This window comes from Dipteris shenzhenensis, chromosome 6 (assembly GCF_047967505.1).
Source record: "Dipteris shenzhenensis isolate YYH24624 ecotype China chromosome 6, Dip_SZ_1.0, whole genome shotgun sequence".
Classification (NCBI taxonomy): Eukaryota; Viridiplantae; Streptophyta; class Polypodiopsida; order Gleicheniales; family Dipteridaceae; genus Dipteris; species Dipteris shenzhenensis.
Genome location: NC_141601.1, coordinates 37,680,464 through 37,702,738, shown reverse-complemented (window position 1 = coordinate 37,702,738; position 22,275 = coordinate 37,680,464).

Genomic DNA, 22,275 nt, shown 5'->3' with positions numbered 1-22,275 from the left:
CAGTAGCAGCGGGCTACTTTTCGATGATGTTCTATAGCAAAAACGCTTGCAAAACAATTTCCCACTATAATTGTTTCTATCATCAGGAAACACTGGCACTTGCAAAACATTTACACTCCTATTGCTTGTACAAGGCTTGCTATGACATTACTTGCATGCCGACACGACGGACATAACCTTGCCAAGGGTTTTGTTGCTCACGTACACTGGCAAGGTGGCATTCAACATAGGTGGCACAACAATACACCCTGCATTGCATCTGCCCCTATTGGCAAGCACCTACAAAGGACTCAGCAGAGATGCTATAAAATCTATTGAAAGCATTCAAGGAGGTCAAGCTAATTGTGATTGACGAGATATCTTTGGTTGGACTTAACACATTTGTGGCACACGACATGCGAATGCGCAAGATAAAACACAATCACACACAACCGTTCAATGGGGTTAATGTCATATTTTGTGGAGACTTTTGCCAAGCCAGCCCAACAAAGGACGCATGGGTTTTCTCCAACAAAGCGTCTACGTTTGCTCTTGCTCCATTGTTGTCGCGATATGGAAAGAAAACATCATGTACTACAAGCTGACTCAACCAATGTGACAAACATCCTCTTTGTTTCTAGAAATCCTCAACCGCGTCCAAATAGGCACCCACACAAAAGATGACATTGACCACTTGAACAAAACATACCATTGTCAGCCCCCTATGCAAGAGTTGTTACATCTTGGGCTTACAATGGACGGTGCGAATCCTTTTGGGTTACACTCAACTACCTGGTCAAAATGGCTTGCAATTTTTGGTGAATTACAATGTTTGGTTATGGCTAACAATAAAGAAGGTAAACCTTATGCTTGCTCTCCCTATACTAGGGAAGTACAAGCTAAAGGATATGGATGTATGCATGGCATGATTGATAGAGGAGCCTCGACCCTATGGAGATCAAACATACAAGTCTTTGATATTTATAGAGCTCTGAGGCATAAAAATGAAATTTTGATTAAGGGAATTTTGATGTGTACCATGCATAAACTTCCAGGATATGGAGAGTGCTTGGGTAAGAGCTTGTGGATCATGCACTACGTAATGACTTTTTTATGCCTAATGCCTATTTTTTTGCATGCCCAATGACTATTTCATGTGATCTATGCATACTAGTCTTCAAATAAGTGGGTACCATGCTTGCCCTACTTGTGGTGATTGTTTGGATGCACAACACTCTAAAAATTTGAGTAAATGGTTTATGAAGGTCATACTTGATACCTAACACTTGGCCATCCTACACGTGAAGGTCAACTTGGTCATAAACCACCTCAGACAAAGGCAGATGATTGGATTCAAGCTTACAGAGTGGAGACAGAGTGAATGAAGAGATGCTTGCGCTTGGTATGAAGAGGCTATCAATATTTCATGGCTTACTTACTAGGGTCAGTGTCATATTAATCGTCTCTTGGATTCCATGCATATCTTCAAGAATGTGGGGGCTTCTATTTGGGCACATTTGGTTGATGACAAAGGCACAAGGGAAGTATGAGAAGACCTAATAGTATTAAATTAAATAATCGCATTGTGGCCCCAAACTCGAGACAGTCAAGTTGTTCTCCCGAAAGTAGCGTGGATCTTTACCAAGAGAGAGAGGAGGCAACTGGAAAGAAGGACATTTCCTCTTTTCGAACACCAAGCTCCTTCCCTCCCTTCTGCACCAGTCGCCCTACTCTCCTACTCCTCTTCATCTTGCCCTGACCTACTTCTCCTCCTCCCTCTTCCTTGTTACTACCTCCTTCTCATTGCTCCCCTTTTGCTCCGTCTTTGCCAGCTTTTCCTCTACCTTCTCTCCCCTACATTTCAGCCTGTAGCACTGATATCTCTCCTTGAGTACTCATGGCACCATTAGAGGACATATCCAACAAGTACCATGTGAACTTACAAACTAGAGGCTGAATATGCAAGCACATGCCATTTGGGATTGAGTGGAACTCCTCAAAGTGTGCTCCACAGTCTTAGATTGCAAGGGAAGAAGCATCTTGATCTTAAGGTGGCCGGGAACCTTGTATCCTTTGGACCCTGCCACCCAAAAGAGTCCTCCTTTTCATACAGTGCATGAGTTTTTTCAGTTTGTTGGCAACAAACATGCTGGATGGAATCTTGTATCCTTTGGACCCTACCACCCAAAAGAGTCCTCCTTTTCATACAATGCATGAGTTTTTTCAGTTTGTTGGCAACATACATGCTTGATTTCATGGTTATTGCAATTGATTAGACCATTCTAAGCCATTGGCTATGCAAGCAAGGGAGGTGCAGAGAGACTAAGTAGAAGCACTAGTAGGAAAATATTACTATTGTGGCAATGCATAGTAGTATGCAGGATCTCCAATTGCGAAACAAGAACTCAGTGACAAAGCCCGTGCATTGGACTTGGAGCCTTATGAATTGGAAGAATCAATTCATGAGCTTGCTAAAAGCAAAAAAGATTTGGAAAGGTCTATCTATGACCAAGTTCAACGTGCTATGGAGAAGGAACAAGAGAAGTTGATAAAATGAATACAAAAGTTGAAGTGAACACCTTTGGGACTGAAGGAGAGGAAAAGACAATCACAATCTATGGTTGCATTGTCAGCCTATAGTGGTGCCCAAAAGAGGAGAGCACCGGCTTCAAAATTAGTTCGCCAATGTTTCAACGAAATTTCTTACTTCAAAATATTCATGGTTTTGCATTGTTTCCACTAAGACTAATTTGTACCTGTACTTTGTACCTGTACTTTAGGAATTTCATGGAGGATGTGATGGGAATAATGGAAATGGATGATAGTGACCCTTCATATGTTCTAAGAAGTTTAATAAAGCCAAGTGATGTCATTGAAGTGTTGAAGGACCCTAGACAAAAAGGGCTACGTGAACAAGTTGCTAGAGAGGTGATGAAGGATTTCAAGGGCTTTGTTCAAGCAAAGGAGGTGCTTGGAGCTTGTGATGTTGCTGGTCTAAGTCCTGAAGCTTACAACTCTGTTTTAAAATTTGGTAAAAGAGCACAAGCTAGAGAGGGTGAGCATTGGTATCATGAACGACGCCTTGCATTTTGCTCAAGGGGATGAGGAAGCTAAATAGGGTTTCTCAGTCCAATCTGAGAAGGACATATTGTTGCTTGCAGCATTTGAGATCCCAAAGGAGTGCCACAAGACATTGAAGTGGGTTTTGGAGAGAACCGGCATCCCATCAATTATTCAAAGACAAGAGGTAGGGCAAACATTGGCAATGGATGGGCATGGAACATTTCAAGTTTAATGGCATCTAGCTAGTGATTTGAAGACCCTCAAGTGATTGCATAGTTGTGATACAGGTGCAAATGCAAAATGGACATGCTTGTATTGCACCCACTTTCAGAAGATGCAAAAGGGAAGCCTACAGTGGGAAAATGGCATCCTTTCTTGCAACCAAAGTGCAGCCCTTGATTGTCACAAAAAGGATCCTAAGTGGGACCCCATTTTACCGATTCCATTGGAGTAGGTACATGTGTGTACTTTGCATGCTAAAATATGTATACTTGACAAGTTACTCTATCTCCTATTGAGAAACCATGCTCAACATCATGTATTTGATATGTGCATAGCACTAACCCAAGAGAGTGCTATAAACAAAAGGGGCAGATGCCCTAACCCTAACCCTAAAAGGGTTTGTAAATATTCTACAATTTCAACTAAATCTAGTGTATAGTTAGTCATTTGTGGTGTGCTCTCTAGCTGTGCCCTCTCTCCTCATCTCCACTCTTCTCCTCTCCCCTCTTCATATTTTTTCATGGTATCAGAGCTTCCTTGCCTTCCGCTAAAGCATTGTGATCCATGTGAGAGTGTGATAGATCAAGAGTGATTGAGAGACCGAGCTTCCATCCTTTCATTCCGTTGATGAAAGATTTTTGTTCATTCCTTTATGAAATTTCGTTCATTGAAGTATTTCCGTTCAACTCATTGTGAGCTTGAGTGATCATTATTTCATAAGAGAGAGAGAGTCCCTTGAGTTTTTTCTTTGAAAGATTTATGTCTTCAAGCTTGAGAGAGAGATAGACATTTTTTTGAAAGAGAGATATATTCTCCTTCTCCTTAGGTAGAGAGAGAGCTTCTCTACTATTTTATTGAGTCGTTCTTCCGAGGTTCTTCCACAAGAGAGAAGCTGTTCAAGGATCTATTCTACTCCACCCAAACGACTCTCACAGGCAACTGAAATCAACATTAGCTCTCACTATCAACACTATATTCTCCTTCTCCTTAGGTAGAGAGAGAGCTTCTCTACTATCCTATTGAGTCATTCTTCCACAAGAGAGAAGCTCTTCAAGGATCTATTCAACTCCACCCAGACGACTCTCACATGTGGTTGAAATCAACATTAGCTCTTGGGCTACTCAACGAGCTGCCACCCAGAGAACAATTGCAACCACCCCACTTACAAAACAAATGATGACTTCCTTAGAGCATTAAGAGCTGATCGGCCCCAAAAATTAGTTGGAGTAGTAGCTCCTCCAACTGACGAATTCCACATCCATGGTAGTAGCACTCCATCCCAACTAAGCCTCAACCTATGCCTGCTCCTCTAAATTTTGCTACACCACTGGCGACTCGAATGCCTGGGTGACTTAACATGCCATGAATCTTCCTCCTACATACAAGCAATGAAGGCAAGCAAGAATGGCTTCTTCCTATCTATAGTAGTCTTGACTCTTTGCGCAGTGCTCTTCTCACTCCACTAACGAGATCCTCTACACCATCAATGGCTTCTCACACCCAATGGCTAGCAGCCCTACATCTACGTCAACTACGAAACAACTCGTCCATGCGATCTCCTAGAATGACTCTTCTATAGCCCATACAGGCTCTTTTCCTCCACGGGCAACACAAGGCCAACAACACCCAACAACCCGTGTCATCATTAGCTCCTTGCATAGCCATCAACATTCGACAGCCGAGCAACACTGCGACCACAACTCACGACATCAGAAAGTGCCTCCATCAAGCCAAACAAGTCGGGGATAAAAACGGCATCGTCGATGGAAATTCAAGGCCATCAACAAAATTTGAGAAGATTTTGTCAGCATCTTTTCAGATTCTAGCCATATCACCAAGGTCTCCTCTAGAAGACACATGGCCAATCTTACTTTGACATGTGTTAGCTCCTCAACATCTTATTTCTCCACATCATCATTCTGAGACATGCTGCCACATCAACATGCTAGTTGAGTGACATGTGGCACACTTATTCACATAGTGCCATGTCATCAGAGTTGACCAGTCAATGTACACATCAATAACCTAGTCAACATGCCATGTCATTAGTTGACTCACCACTGCCATGTAAGCTTTGACCAAGTCAGAGGTCCACATCATCGTGACACCTCATTGTCCACCTCAGCATTGCCATGTGGCATTGCCCCCGTACAGGCACAGTTACCCCTTTGCAGGCACATTGAGTATTGCATGTGCACCCAATTGCCACATCATCACTGCTTCACAAGAATACCCCTTGCTAAGCACAGGCCCTGCATGTGACTCACCCTCCACATCATCATTTTGCACCTTTTTGACCCTCCACATAGATCAAACCGTATCTTTGATCCAGGAAAAAAACAAAATGCTTGATTCTTTGTGCTGTACGTGCTCATCACATCATGCACAGATTTTGGTGCAATTATCACACTTTTGAGCCTCAGCCAACAAATTCACTTCTTGCATGCACATCAGTCTCTACATCAATGCATTTGACCCTGCACTTAGAATGAACAAAGAAAATGAATTATTTGCTGCTTTTTTCATCACTCAACAGTTGGTCTAGATCTAGATCAAAGTAGATTAGATCATCCATAACAGAGAGAAATCCAAAGCAACCAATCAAATCCATGCCAAAAATTTCCTAAATAGTTCCTACTCGGAGTTAGTCCCTTCGCTCACATGCAGTTGCACATCATCATATTTCTTGAAACCCAACGTTCCACAGTTCAGTGAGCAACCTTCAGAGTGTTCAGAGGCATTGACCGACTGATCAGTGGGTGGATTGCACATGATTTTATTTCACACACACATGCCATCATTGTAAAGCCTATTTGGCTATTTTTTGGCATTGTGCACTTCATTCAAGGCCTTGTAAAGCCTCTTGGCTATTCTCGACATCATTTTCCACAAGCCTTGTAACAAACTAGATTATATATTGTAGTTCTGTCTTCACTGACAGCTCAAATTTCACTTGATATAGTAATTGTTTTGCAATTGATTCAAACAATGATTTCATAGACACTTTGAGTACATTTCTTGCACCATGTCTACGACTAGCAACCTCAATTTGGAGGCATCTTCTAAGCTAGACAACTCCAATTATGGAACATGGAAATACTGAATGGAGACCATTCTTGTACTTTAAGAAAAATGGGAGTATGATGTCAATGGGTCTACACCTAGACCATTGGACAATCCAGCTAGTAGTAGCTCTACTCCACTTATTGCCACATCACCAACAATAGGATCTACACCTACAGCAATAATGACCACACCTATAGCAGATCTTGCCATTGTCATCTCCAATTGTAGCCTCAAACAACTAGGAACCACCACAACAAATCAGTAGTGCTCACAACTACAAATGACCCAAGAGCCTCTTAGTGCCAATGACCTAAGCGACTACAGAGCTCGACGGCCACAACAATGCAACCACAAACGCAACCTCCACACCGTACATAGGAGATCGAGACACATATTACTCAGTCACCTACATAAAAGGTTGATGAAGAAGAGAAAGAATTTCTAGAAGAACCTCGAGAAGATCATCAACTCAGATGGTCTACTAGGGACAGCATACCACCAACCAGATTAACATATGCTCAGAAAGACCAGTGATGCTCTTATGACTACCATCATGGCTATAGAAGAGCCATTGTACTTTGAATACACAATTGAAAGCCAGAATGGCAAACTGCTACTATGAATGAAGAAATGGAAGCTCTGTACAAGAACAACACTTGGTGATTATGTGACCTTCCACCAAGAAAGAAGGCCATATAGCAAACAAGTGGGTTTACAAAGTGAAGTACAATCCAAATGGAAGTATTGAAAGATAAAAAGTTGCAAAAGGATTTACACAGCAGTATGGTTAAGATTATGATGAGACTTATGCTCCAGTAGCAAAGATCAATTCCATATGGTTCTTAATATCACTAGTGACACTCAACAGATGGAATGTGTACCAGCTCAATGTCAAGAATTCTTTTCTCAATGGTTACCTAAACGAGGATGTCTACATGCAACAACTAGTAGGTTACGTTGAATCAAGAAAAGAGATTCAGGTTTTCCATCTCAAAAAAAACTCTCTATGGCTTAAAGCAAGCACCCAAAAGTTGGTACAACAGAATCAACAAGTATTTTACTAATATGGGATACATGAAATCCAATGAAGATCATACTCTCTACTACAAAGTCCAAGGGGAAGACATCACTATCGTACTTTTGTACATAGATGATCAGATTGTGACCATCTGCAATGATAGCTTCATCAAAAGGTTGAAACAATATTATCCTACAGACTTTGATATGAAAGATCTTGGACTTATGCACTATTGTCTTGGAATTGATTTAGGTAGCACCTTTATGAGTCAGCTGAAATATGTTGATAGTCTCTTAAAGAAGTTCATATGGCAGGTTGCAAGATTACAGCCACTCCAATGGAACAGAGTTTGAAATGTACTAAAGATGCAAAAAATCTTATAGTTAATGACAAGTACTATACGCAGCTCATCAGATCCCTTATATATCTGACAATCACATGGCCAGATATTTGCTATGCAATAAGTTCACTTGCACAGTTTATAGCAAATCCAAACTAGTATCACTAGAATGCAACCAAAATATCTTGAGATACATCAAAGGTATAAGACAGTTTGGAATAGAATACAGAGGAAGTCATCCAAGGTTGCATGGATAATGTGACAGTGACTATGCTGGAGATCATGAGACTAGGAGATCCACATAGGGATATGCATTTTTCCTTGGTCAAGTTGCTATATCATGGTTGTCAAATGAACAACCAACTATTTCTTTGTCTTCAACATAAGCAGAATGTAGGGCACTCACTACTACAGGTGCATGTGAGGCTATATGGCTCATAAGACTTTTGTCAGAAACATATTACTTTGATGAATCAAAGTGAACAACAATATACTGTGATAATCAAGCATTGGCCAAGAATCCAATATATCACTCCAAGACTAAGCACATTGATGTCAGAGAGCACTTCATCAGAGAAACAGTGTTACTTCGTGACATCACATTGCAACATTGTGATAGTAGCAAAGAGAATGTTGTAGATAGCTTTACCAAAAGGCTTGGCAAAGAGATTTTCGAGAAGCACTAACAAGATCTTGGTTTGACACAGAGGAAGGACATTAAAGGGTTGTGATGGAATGTAATGCTCATTCCTTCTTCAATTCCCCAAAATCATCATCTTGAGGGAAGGCCTAGTTCATGAAGTTGATCTTGAGGGAAGGTGTTGAGAAACCATGCTCAATATAATGTATTTGATATGTGCATAGCACTAACCCAATAGAGTGCTATGAAGGAAAGGGTTAGATGCCCTACCCTAACCAAGTGAAGTATGGATGGCCAATTTGTCAAGGAGATGTCTCAGGTTCTTCTACATCAGACATCCACTATCAATGCCTCCATGAGCATGCTATAAGAATTCATTGCTCTCGTAATTTGTCATCTTTCACCATGCATTGGATGCAACTCAATCGTGGTTGTCACCTTCGACAATCTCACGTTTCATCTGCTTAAAATTATGAATCATCTATTGAAAATTTGCAATTGTTAACTGAATTCTGCCACGTACACTCTTGATTCTAGATATTTGCTAGATGGACTTGAGAGCTTTAACATTGCCTTGCAAGACTTGGATTTGCTACTGTAAACATTGGACTCTTTCCTTCTTTGATTCCAGTGGTGCCTCCCTATGCTTCATAGCGTGTGCATTATCACCGTAATGCTTGCACAGAGAAGCCATGCACACTCTTAACACATCTCTCACAATCCAACTGCCCAATTGATTTGTAGGATTGCCACTGTAATAGGAAAAGACATTTAACTACCTATTAGAATAAATAGGATACCATTGAAAGCATAGTAAGAACTTCCAACAACTGGCATTTCAATTTTGAATTCGAAACAAGCAAAGATCAGAATGAGTAATGTTGATTGATATCTATTCCATTATTATTGATGAAAACGTAGTACATATGATAGGAAACTTACTTGAAACTAGTCAAAATAAGGATCTGTAGATAGAGAATGTTCCTCATTCAGAACTTCCAAACTTCTGAACCAACAACTACCAATAGAGAACTACTGTCCCGTCTATATGGCACTTTCAACTATGAGCATACATGGTTTAGAAGTGGTTGCTTTCTAAATACCCCTACTAAGGTTTTGCATATGCTCTCTATTACTTATCAAAATAGATATAGCCCATGAGTATCCAAGTAGCATTTGTCTACAATGCAATTATAGAAATAAAGACAATTAACATGTTCAAATTTCATGAGTTATTGTAACAACTATGGGACAAGAAGAAGAATTCGCATCTGTAGAGACACCTTAACAAAATGCAACTATAGAAAGAAATAAAATGACACTAGCTAAAAGTGCTAGAGCCATGTTAAATTCAATCGCAAATCTTTGAGTTGAAGAAGTTGTGGGATGTTGTTACCAAAAAACCAAATTAAAAAATTCTAGCGTAGACCTCATGGTGAACACCCAAAGGAATATCATTCTAATCATTTTAAAATCATAAAAAGACATCCAAAACATAGAAATTGTATTTTTTCAATTGGGTCAAGGAAATTGGTTGACCAAACCAATGCCACATGGCACATCCCAAACATTTGTTTGATAAATAAAAAATTTGACCATTTAGTATGTACACATTACTGCATGGTATAAGAAGAAAACATGCACGTTACCATGCAATGAAAGCATTTTACTATAGGTTGTCAAATGGCAACATGTGGATAATCCATTTAGTGCTAAATTGAAAATATCACATGGTAAAGTTAAGTAAAATAGCATTTTAGGGTCATTGATGGTATAATTCCCTGTAATCATGGGTCATGAAAATCAACTTCAATTTCATATTGCTAGTTTTCTACTTCTTTCAAATGTTTGTGTCTCTTAGTCGAGGCTGAGTGTATGGCTCACATTTTTTGGCCTAACCACCCCATCCTAACCAATATGTGTAAAGAGAGAGAGAGAGACACACACAGAGAGAGAGAGAGAGAGAGAGAGGTGTGAGAAAGGGGTGTGTGGATTGCATTTCCTAGCATGATCACACCATTTTGATGGCATGCACATTTAAGAGGTCTCAAGAGTTATTTATCTATTACAAATTATGCATATTATAATAATTGTGTTATAAACTTTTGTGATCTCAATGGTTTACTATTTATACTATAGTTAGTCTCCTAAATGTATACTCGTTTTTATTCTTATTGTTTTAAATATTTGATGAATTTCCTTTCATGTGATTTGATTCCAATGTTTGGATGTTTTAGTTTAGACAAGTCCACTTTCTTACATAAGAGTATATGCATGATAAGGTCAAAAAGTGGTTTCTGAGATATTACTAGATAGGTGCTTTTGGAAGCACCCTAATGGGGTCCTTTTTCAACGAGCTTTGAAAATTCAAAGCTTCAATACTTAAGCAAACTCAAATCATTGGCATCCCCCATAGGGTAAGCTACCATCTCTTTGTAAGAAAACAATACAATGTCTGTGCTTAACAGATAACAGGATCTCATATGCAAGAGAGAAAAGCAGATAGTATGGAGAATCAAAATTTTGATTACTGTAAAACTGATACAATAGATGGCGCTACCTCCTAGCCATGCACTCCTGTGTGAGAAGCTTCGATAGTGTGCTAGAAATAGTAGAGGACGAAGGCTGGATGATAAGGAATCAAGGTTGCTATAGCCAGTGATAATATGGGCTTCACGGGCTTGCTCTTATATAGCCACCAGTCGTAGTCGGTTAGACCCAATTGGGAGACTGACCTAGTCGTAGTCGGTTAGACCCAATTAGGAGACTGACCCAGTCCCACCCAAAACGGCCGACTGGAGGTCGGCGAAATAGGCCATCGACCACACATTAGAATCGTAGCGCAGAATAGAGCAACTGACCTATGGACTCCATTCGGCCCAGAGCCATCTAGGATCATTTGGGGCTCCCAACAAGCCCTGCAACCCGAGAGTGACTGCCTCGGGAAATGCTCCATATACCCTCAGTGCGGTCAGTCATGGGATGCCTTCCTGCACTTGCATGTAGCCTAGTTGGCAATGTGCCAACTCTATCTGAAGCCGTCCAGCCATCAGGCCACACATGGCCCCCATCCAAACCAAGACCTATCGGATAACCAAGCTACTTAAATGCCTTCTCGTCATATGGGGGGCTTACAATTAGAGTTAGCTCGTTCTCACCTAGTTACATGAGAGTGGAGCATTGATATCTAACACCCCCCTCAATGTCCACCCGCAAGTGAACTTACTTTTTCGGCCCAATGCCAAGTCCTCGATGAAGATGCCTCTCCAGCAAGTCTCTTCCAAGAGCCTTCATGAAGATGTCCATAGCATTCTCTGTAGTCGAACAGTACACCAAGTCAACCTCTCCATCCATGATGAGCTCGCGTACAAAGTGATATTGAATCTCAATGTGTTTTGTGCAAGCGTGGAACACAGGGTTCTTTGCAATTGCCATGCAACTCTGATTGTCACATGATAAGTGCTAGGCTTGTTTTGCACTGCACCCATGTCCACTAAAATCCTCCTCAACCACACTGCCTCACAAGAAACAAAACATGCTGATTTGTACTCAACCTCAATAGAAGAAAGACCAACTATAGGTTGCTTCTTGTTGACCCATGACACAACTCCAGATCCAAGTGAGAAGTAGTAACCTATCACTGATCTCCTGCTGTCCACATCTCCTGCCCAATCCAAGTCATAGAATCTGATTAAGATGTTGCCCTTGGTATAGGTGATGTCATAATCAAGTGTGCCTTTGATGTATTTTAGCACCCACATCCCTGCCCTCCAATGGTTCTCCCGAGGCACCAGTCGCAAAACTGATGTCTGGCCGTGTGTTGCACAAGTAAATCAAACTACCCACAAGCCTTCTGTACTCCGCTTCGTCCACAAGTGATGATGAATCCTCGTTTGAGAGCTTAACGTCAACCTCCATAGCAGTGCCAACTGTCTTGCACTGGCAGAGGGCTACTATCACCATCACTCCATGCATCTGTAATGGTCCCTCTTGAAGATCCCACCTCATATCGCCGCCGCTTTGCCTCCTCACGACGAGCATAGGGCAACGCAGGTGTGGCACTGCATCCTGTATCAAATTAAAATAGGATCATAAACACATGAACACCCATGAGTATCTCAATCAACCTTAACTCTTTAACACTTACCATATTTACAGTCGCATCCCATTCTCCATATTTTGAGACATGATTGAGTGTAATTTTGCTTGCACAATACATGTTTCCTCGACATCTCGATCACACATACATTTGATTTTTTGCTCCAACCATATTTCACAATGGTGGTTATGGAGGGATTCATCCTCACTGGAGCTACTTGTTGAAGATGAAGACATCCTACAAATAAACAACCCAAAAAATTTGCTCTTGCATGAGTTGTAAATGTTAAAAACTCTGTTGTGTGTCTAAAAGCGTGTCTGTACTATGGTGCATGTCTATAGGCATGTCTAAAACGTATTGTAGATGCACGTTTAGATGCACATTTAGATGCCCTTTTAGATGCCCTTTTAGATGCGCAAACTGGAGCTAATTTTCGAACCTACTTTTAGCACACTTGCTTTTCTTCACATACATTTAATGTCGTGCGGCTTGCTTTGCTATTAACAGACATAGCTTCGGGCATTCACACTTATTTCCAAGTAGCCACACTCATCTCCAGGCTTACATAATCATCCCCAAGCACACAAGATAAGAGGCTGAACAAGGAAGAGAAGAAATCGAAGCAGCTTTGAAGAAGGACAAGAAGCTTCCATACCTCTATCCAAGGTAAGTCTCTTGATGGTTGATCTTCTTTGGAAGTTGCTCTCTTTGGATTCGTCCTTTGTCGTATGCAGGGAACGAATGTTTTTGGTACTAGTGTTGTTTTTTTGTGTCAAGCGCATGCCCTTTTCAAGTTCTAAAAAAAGTGAGTCTGTCAAACAAACAAACAATTGTGCCTATAGACGCACTGTTAACGTGGATATAGACACCCTCTGATAGTCTTAGATGTTCTTTGTTTTCCTTCCCTTCCCCTTCCCCTTCCACTTCCAAGAAAAGGATTGCATGTTGAATGATAAAAATAAGCGATTGCATGAATGATGAAAAGGGATTGCATGATTGAAGAAAGGGATTGCATGAATGATGAAAAGGGAAAGCATGATTGAAGAAAGGGATTGCACTCTCTATTTTCCTCTATTTTTCCTTCTCTCTTTTATCCTCTATTTCCTTCTCTTTTCATATCTCTTTTTCTCTCTTATCTCCTCTCTTTCCTTGTCTTTTTGTCTCTTTTCTCATCTCTTTCCTTCTCTCTTTTTCTCTCTTTCCCTCCTCTCTTTTCTCCTCTCTTTCCTTCTCTCTTTTTCTCTCTTTTATCCTCACCTTTTCTCTCTTTTTCCTTCTCTCTTATATCCTCTCTTTCCTTCTCTTTTCGTGGTAATTTTCCTCTCTTATCTCCTCTCTTTTTCTCTCTTTTTTTCTCTCCTCTTTTCCTCTATTTTCCTCTCTTTTCTCCTCTTTTTTCTTCTCTTTTTTTCTCTCTTTTATCCCCACTTTTTCTCTCTCTTTTTCCTCTCTTTTCCTCTCCTTTCTCCTCTCTTTCCTTCTCTCTTTTTCTCTCTTTTATCCTCACCTTTTCTCTCTTTTTCCTTCTCTCTTTTATCCTCTCTTTCCTTCTCTTTTTGTGGTAATTTTCCTCTCTTATCTCCTCTCTTTTTCTTTCTTTTTTTCTCCTCTCTTTTCCTCTATTTTCCTCTCTTTTCTCCTCGCTTTCCTTTCTCTTTTTCTCTCTTTTATCCCCACTTTTTCTTTCTTTTTCTCCTCTCTTTCCTCTCCTTTCTCCTCTCTTTTATCTCCTCACCTTTTTCTCTCTTTTTCTCCTCTCTTTTCCTCTCTTTTTCTCTCTTTTTTTCTCCTCTCTTTTCCCATATTTTCCTCTCTTTTCTCCTCTCTTTCCTTCTCTCTTTTATCCCCACTTTTTCTCTCTTTTTTTCCTCTCCTTTCTCCTCTCTTTCCTATGAAGAGAGTGGGAGAGAAGAAAGGAGTCTCACTTGTGGCTTTCTCACATATACAATAGGGGAATATACACAAAGGTGGAGACTGAAAACAGTTCTCCTCTTCTTAGTTGTAAAAGCCAAAATAACACTCTTAGTACAAAAGAATAGGTGAACCCTATATGTGGGTCTCAAACCAAACTCAGTTAACTAAGGTGGCATACTAACTGAGCCACTAACTAGAGTACATAAAGATAGCTGTCATCTAGCTATTATTCATGGGCAGTGTACCAACCACATCTGTAGTTAATAAGTCAGTGACATAAATGCACAACGGTCACCCTAGCATATCACGAGTAGAGCTCGATATCTCAACACTCCCCCTCGAGCTCAATCCCGATTCCCACACACCAAGCAGATCTCTGAACTTGCGTAGCTTCTCTAAACCCAATGCCTTCATGAATATGTCAGCTACCTAATCCTTTGTGCTGACATAAACTAAATCAATAAAACCTACTAGAACCTTCTCCCGCACATAGTGATAAGGCACCTCAATGTGCTTTGTTCTAGCATGATAGACTGGGTTATTTACCAAGTGTATACTGCTCATGTTGTCACAATAAATGACAACTGGCCCATCTGTAGATTGATGCATGTCATAAAGTAGCTTATGCAACCAAGCTACCTCACATGCAGCCATTGTTGCACCCCTATACTCAGCCTCTGTGCTCGACAAGGCAACTGTAGGCTATTTCTTGCTGCTCCAAGTGACTGCAGCACTCCCAAAAGAGAACATATATCCACTTGTAGATTTTCTATCAGAAATACTACCAACCCAATTAGCAATAGTGTATCCATGCAACCGTATCTGAACCCCAGTTTCATAAAATAGTCCGTACTGGAATGTGGACTTCACATACCTTAATATGCATCTAGCCGCATCCAAATGCGATTTCCTTGGAGCCTGCATAAATTGACTTACCAACCCAACAGCATAGCTCAAATCTGGCCTAGTAATAGTCATATAAATCAAACTTCCTACTATGCATCTGTACATAGTAAGGTCTTCTAGAAGCTCACCTGCATCTGTGCTCAACTTCACATTCTGCTCTAAAGGAACTGAAATAGGCTTACAACATCCATATTTGGACAGCATGTCCGATACATACTGCCTCTGCAAGAGCCATATCCCACTTGTGGATCTAATCACCTCAATGCCCAAGAAGTAACGCAGCTCTTCCAAATCCTTCATCTCAAACTTGTTCTTTAATAGCATTTTCACATGAAGGATATCTTCATCACTATCATCTATGATGATCAAATCATCAACATAAATGACAAGCAGCATAATGCCTTTCTCTATTTTTCTCACATAAAGTGAGAAATCTGCCTTGGAAAACTAAAAGCCAATAGTGACAAGATACTGTCCTATCTTGTCAGACCATGCTCTGGGTGCTTGCTTCAAGCCATACAAGGCTTTCTTCAACCTCTAAACAAACTCTAGATGAACAGCATGAACATAACATGGTGGCTCCTCCATATAGACCTCTTCTTGCAAACCACCATGCAAGAAAGCATTTTGTACATCCATCTGATGTAAAGACCATCCCTTTGATGTAGCCATAGCAATGATTGCTCTTATGGTTGCCATCCTTGCAGCTGGACTAAATGTTTCTTCATAATCAATGCCATATGTCTATGCATACCCCTTGATAAATAATCTTGCCTTGTATCTATTCCTAGAACCATCTGCATTGTGCTTCACCTGATAAACCCACTTGCAACCAATTGCATTCTTGTCTTTAGGCAAAGGCACCAATTCTTATGTAGCATTTGCTTCCAAGGCATCCATTTCTTCATCCATGTCTTTCTCCCATTTTTCCCATGGCTTGCTCAAAAGAAGTGGGTTCTGGTTCATGTATCACTTTGACCAATAGGGATAGTGAATGGCTGTAAATCCATCATATTTCAACCTATCCACAAGATACCTAGCTCTGGTAGACCTGCACAAAATAGTCTCACTACCAGGTGCTCTTAAAACATCCCTTGTCTTCCTTACTCTAGGTGTAACAACAGAAGGAATACCCAACTCATCATCAAGGCTCTGTTCTAAGCCATTGAATTCACCATCCACATAGGAGTGACCGGCATTCACATCAACCATGGGCTGATCTACTTTCTCTTTTCCTTTTCGTGATACTTGCATACCACTATCTGCATTACTTTGAGGAGATCCTCCTAATCTCAATCTGCTTGTCCATGGTGAAGTATGTGAACCACTGCTAGAGGACACTACAGGTCCACTAATATTTGTGATTGCTGTTGTGAATTTTGTGCAACATTACCATTTTGTGCATCTACATCATCAATCACATAGGCAATGCAACCAAAAACTTTCAAATGAGAAATATCTGGTTTCCTACTATAGTCATCAATAAAAGTGACAAAATAATGATAGCCTCTAATAGATGCAGCTTTAGTAGTCCACACATCAGAGTGGATTAATTCCAATGGCCTCTTACTCTCTTGAACATGTCTAGGAAATGGTTTCCTTGCCTGTTTTCCAAATTGACAGGCTTCACATACCTTATGCATTTCTGCAATCTTGAACTTAGGTAATCCTGCATTGGGCCTACATTAATTCAAGTCATTGTACATTAACATGACAAATGCATTTATGCCGGATATCAATATCTGCAACTACACCGGTCCGATGTGCAAACATTGCTACACTCAATTTAGGCATGTCTACATCCAACGTAAACATCTTGCCCTTCTTCTTCCCTTTTGCTTTCAAGCGACCTTTATTTTTCATATCCTCAACAAAGCATTCGTGAGGATTAAATCTAACCTACAAGCCCTGCTCAATCATTTGACTGACAGAAACTAGGTTCTTGGTGATATTCGGGACATGAAATACATCAGACATGTATTTCTTTTTTCCATCCTGCATAGACAAAGGAATTTTACCAATCTACACAATAGGATGTGCAGTATCATCAGCAATCTCCACAAATCCTGGTCTTTCCATTTTTCTTGCATCCTGCATCCATTCTGCATGACTTGTCATGTGGTTTGACGCACCTGAGTCAACATACCACACATCATTGCTTTCTTCTGCACTTGTCACAGAATTGGTCATGTGCTACACCATAAACAAATGCTCATTTCTGTCATCACCCTGTCTACAAGAGGATGCATAATTGCCTTGTTGCAATTTTCCATTCATGATGTCATTCTGCTTTTTATAGCAATCTTTAACCATATGACCCATTTTAGCATTCAACATTGTTGTTTGCATTTTGGCCTCTCTGCCATCCACCACCATCTCTTTGGCTCCCCCTGCCTCTAAAGTTACCATGTCCTCCTCCATAGGACTGGTTTTCTTAAATTTGTTGCATATTCTAATTTTTGCCACGACCTCCAAGTCGGCCTGCTCTACCTCTGCCTCTACCTCTTCTAGCATTTGAGTAGAAGACAATTTCTTTTGAAGTTCCTCCTGAAGAAGATGCACCACCATTTCTCCGCTCTTCAGAAATTAAAAGAGCAATCAACTCCTCAAAATCAGGAAAGATCTCACGGATGACAATGGATGTCTGAAATTGTGCATAATCCTTTCCTAGACCATTTAAGGTCACATAAACTAAATCATCATCTTCCACTCGCAACCCAATAGAAGCAAGTGCATCTGCAATCTTCTTCACCTTCATGTGGTAGTCATTGATGCTCATATTTTCTCTCTGCACATTATGCAACTCCTGCTTGAGCTGCATTTTCCTGGCTTGCGTATTGTGCTATACATTTTTGTTAAAGTATCCCACGCCGCCTCCGGTGTGCTTGCATCGTGAATATGCACAATCATAGAATTTGAAATACTGATAGACAACCACTACATAACTTTTCTAGCTCTCTCATGCCAGCCTTTAAATGCCTGCAACTCCTGTTGATTGGGAACTCATTGGGAACATTAGAAATAACTAGTTCTTGTTCAACTCCAGTAATGAACTCCCAATAACCTTTTCCCTTAAAGAAATTCGTCATTCTAAACTTCCATGCTTGGAGTTGTTCTTGTCAACCTTTTCAGTGACAATCTGTGAAAGAGCATCAGACGCCATTATAGAACACTGCAAAATATTTTGTCACTGCAAAAAAAACACAACTTCTGTCTCACAAGGGCAAATCTGTAAAACTGACGAGAGTGGTATTTAACCACACACTTACTTCCTAGTGATGATTATGCATCAACAGGCAATAAGAATGATTTTGTCCTTGCAATATCTCTGTGCACAGGCATACGATGTAATTTCTGCGATAACTTTTCACCGACCTGTAGAATAGTGGTTGCACAGCAAAAATAGGGCACCTTTCTCAGTGCCTGCAAAAAACTTCCGCCACCAAAACGGGCCCTGAAATGCCGTAGCATATACTACCCTCTCGCCACACTGCGAAGGGTATCCCAATCTGAGGCTGTGTACTCTTGCACTTTCCGGTTGTGCTACCTGTAGAGATTTGCTCCCAAACTCGAAGAAAAAGGAAAGCAACACTGATTCTCTTACTAGGACACCGCGAACTTGGTTTACTTTCTTGAGCTCCTTACCACGAACAGAGCTCTGATCCCATGTGAAGAGAGTGGGAGAGAAGGAAGGAGTCTCACTTGTGGCTTTCTCACATATACAATGGGGGAATATACACAAAGGTGGAGGCTGAAAACAGGTTTCCTCTTCTTAGTTGTGAAAGCCAAAAGAACTCTCTAAGTACAAAAGAATAGGTGAACCCTATATGTGGGTCTCAAACCAAACTCAGCTAACTAAGGTGGCATACTAGCTGAGCCACTAACTAGAGTACATAAAGATAGCTATTATCCACATATTATTCATGGGCGGTGTACCAACTGCATCTACAGCTAACAAGTCGGTGACATAAATGCACAACGGTCACCCTGGCATATCACGAGTGGAACTCGACATCTCAACATTTCCTTCTCCCTTTTTCTCCTCTCTTTTCATCTCCTTTCTCCTCTCTTTCCTTCTCTCTTCGTGGTAATTTTCCTCTCTTATCTCCTCTCTTTCTCTCTTTTTTTCTCCTCTCTTTTCCTCTCTTTTCTCCTCTCTTTCCTTCTCTCTTTTTCTCTCTTTTATCCCCACTTTTCCTCTTTTTTTTTCTCTCTTTTCTTCTCATTTCTCCTCTCTTTCCTTCTCTCTTTTTCTCTCTTTTATCCTCACCTTTTCTCTCTTTTTCCTTCTCTCTCTTATCCTCTCTTTTCATGGTAATTTTCCTCTCTTATCTCCTCTCTTTTTCTCTCTTTTTTTCTTCTCTTTTTCTCTATTTTCCTCTCTTTTCTCCTCTCTTTCCTTCTCTTTTCGTGGTAATTTTCCTCTCTTATCTCCTCTTTTCTCTCTTTTTTTTTCTCCTCTCTTTTCCTCTATTTTCCTCTCTTTTCTCCTCTCTTTCCTTCTCTCTTTTTCTCTCTTTTATCCCCACTTTTTCTCTCTTTTTCTCCTCTCTTTCCTTCTCTCTTTTTCTCTCTTTTATCCCCACTTTTTCTCTCTTTTTCTCCTCTCTTTTCCTCTCTTTTTCTCTCTTTTTCTCTCCTCTTTTCCTCTCTCTTTTTCTCTCTTTTTTCTTCTTTTTTTCAATTCATCAGTAATCTTCTTTTTTTCTTTTCTTTAGTTCATCATGTGGCCAGGAAGCTCTTCAACCTCACCTAATCTTCGGGAGACCATCTTTCGAGAGTTATATAACCTTTTGGGACACCCTCCCAGTCTTGGGGAGTTATACGGCTACATGATGGGTACTCTAAACACCCCCAGGAGTCGGCACTACAGACTCCAAACCACCCCAACCCCACACCAGCTGAGATTACCCCAGTGGAATTGAGACAGCCAAGCCGGTTATAGAGCCGAGTCCCTTCCCCCATGCCATCAAGAGGCCCTTCTATCTCGTAGAGCCGTCGGCGTACTCCCGTGCAGTCGAGACTCGGTTCTCTAGCTACGAGTGGTCAGCGTAGTCCCATGTAGTCGAGAGTCACTTCTCCAACTATAAGTGGCCAGTGTACTACCTCGACACGACATGATAGCAAGTGTAGGAGTAGGGAGAGCGGTGGGGGATGCATGGCACAGTGCTTTGGGAGGGGTAGTGGTGGGGATGGGGATGATTAAGATGATGTAGACGTGCCAAAGGGTGATGGTACGACCTACTATGACATCACTCAAGCAAGAGGCATCTTGATGGATACACGAGGGAAGGACATCATGGCCTTCATGCGCTCTGTAATTGCTAACAACTACAGAGATTGCTTTATTCACTACAAAGACCATCCAAAAGGGTTGGCTGATGAGACCCTCGCTGCTGTTCGCTCTAGGTATCCCAATCCCCCCAATGTTCAGTTCAGAGATAAATGGGCCAAGTTAAAGATTGTTACGATACTTAGCAATAAAAGATCTTCGCGTGTAAGAGGCAGACACTAATGGAGATTGCCAGGCTCAAGGGAGGTCAACCACCAAGGGGCCCATCCCACACCACTCATACGCATGAGTGGAAAAAAGCAATGAAGGCAGCGAAGGGGGACCCCAGTCTGTAGCACATGGAGGCATGAAGGATTCAAATGGAGCAATATGAAAGCATGCATTTTAGAGTAGGGGGTGTTGAATCATGGGAGGCCCAATTTGTAAGTATCGATCTCAAATTATATTGTTTATGTAGTTTATTAGGAGGTTGTTTCTTTGTACTAATCCCTCTGTAAATTGTGTCATCTTGCAGCTTGATATCATCGGCAGATACCCTACTCCTGTCGAGACAGCCTACTACTGTCACCATCACGGAGGAGATACATGGAGGCACTTCTATGATGACGCATTGATCATTGAGGAGCAGTATATCTAGGCTACTGGAGGGCCCCCCCAGGTATTTGAAAGTAATTAAATAATGTCAATATTGTAAGTAAATATTTGATTTTTCATACAATGATACATGTCCCTCGTTTACAAGGCCATGCAAAAGAAGATGAGGAAGAAAGAGGCATAGAAGGGGGCGAAGAAGGGAGTGAGGACGCAAAGAACTTAGATTAGTCGTAGAAGTAGTGCTAGCTACTCTTTTTTGTACTTAAAGCCACTGGCTTGGCTTTATGCCTTTCTTGTATATACACTCCTCTTATTTTTTGTACTTGAAGCCATAGGACATGGCTTAGCTTCGTGCTATATGTACATACAAGCATTTTTTGAGTTATGAATTAATATATACTCTTTTTATTTTTTTGGCTTTCAATTTTCTTGTGCAACGTTCTATCAATTAATGCCTTGTGAACTAAACGTTTTGGAGTTGTAATATTTTATTCGAAATTGTAATCGTCGGCTATAGACGTGCTTGCAAGAGTACTAATTAAAATGCGGTTGGCTGTAAGAATTGAATTGCACAATGTGGAAATGGGATTCTTGTAACTACATAGCATACACAACATACACAACAGTCTATTCAAGCACACAAATTTTTGCTTTTATTAACAAAAAATATTATGTACAGCATTTATCAGAGCGTCTATAAACGCGTCTATGTACGCAGATCTCTCTATTCAAGAGGGTGTCTATTTGCATGTCTATAGATGCATCTATATACGCATCTCTCTGTTCTAGCAGAGCGTCTATTTACGCGTCTATAAGCACGTCTATCTGTTATATAGATGCGTCTTTAGATGCGGGTTTGTAAATGCGCCAATAGATGAGTCCATAAGTTTTTTCTTAAGTTATGGAAATGCGTCTGTGTGCGCGCCTATAGGTACTTTGTCTTGTTGTGGAGTTTTATGGCTGGCGAGGATGTACTCTATTTTGTGACACATAGGGCATTGGCAATGACTCTCCAACCAAGGCATCCAACAGTGTTTGTGGAAACCATCCTCAGACGTTAGTACGATCACGCATATTGAGCCCAAATATGCTTGGTGGTTTCAAGACACGAGAGTGTATTCAATCAATTATACTATTAAGG